Source organism: Triticum aestivum, chromosome 6A (assembly GCF_018294505.1).
Source record: "Triticum aestivum cultivar Chinese Spring chromosome 6A, IWGSC CS RefSeq v2.1, whole genome shotgun sequence".
Taxonomy (NCBI): Eukaryota; Viridiplantae; Streptophyta; class Magnoliopsida; order Poales; family Poaceae; genus Triticum; species Triticum aestivum.
The window spans coordinates 50,070,163-50,070,653 of NC_057809.1; positions in this window are offsets into that span (position 1 = coordinate 50,070,163).

Consider the following 491-nt stretch of genomic DNA (forward strand, 5'->3'; position numbering starts at 1 on the left):
AGAAGGGTTAGGAGGCAGGCTGGTGGCCTCCCGGGTGCGAGCGACGCCATTGCTGGTTTCTTCTACCCGTAGGCGTAGCTAGCTTGGGTATTGCCTTTGCTTGTTTTTGGATGAAGTAAGTTTTTAATGGACAGCAACTAGAATTAGTTGTGCATCTTCTGATCCTCAAAAACCAACATCCACATTCCTGCTAATACCATCATACATATGCTATTTGTTTACTAATTATTCCTGCAAAAAAATGATAACACTAAGGAACAATAAGTTGCATCATTGACCATTGTACTTGAGATAGATTGATAATAAATTGCTTTATGCTTTGTCGTGAGAGGTTCAAACTTTACAAGGATTCAACTATCTTCGTACATAGTTGTTCACTCATCAAAGATTTGAAGATAATTGTTCATTCAAATTTCAAGGTACGGTCTTCTTCTTCCTTTCTCATATGGTTCCTTTTAAAATATAGTGTTTATTTTGCATTTCGTCCTAGC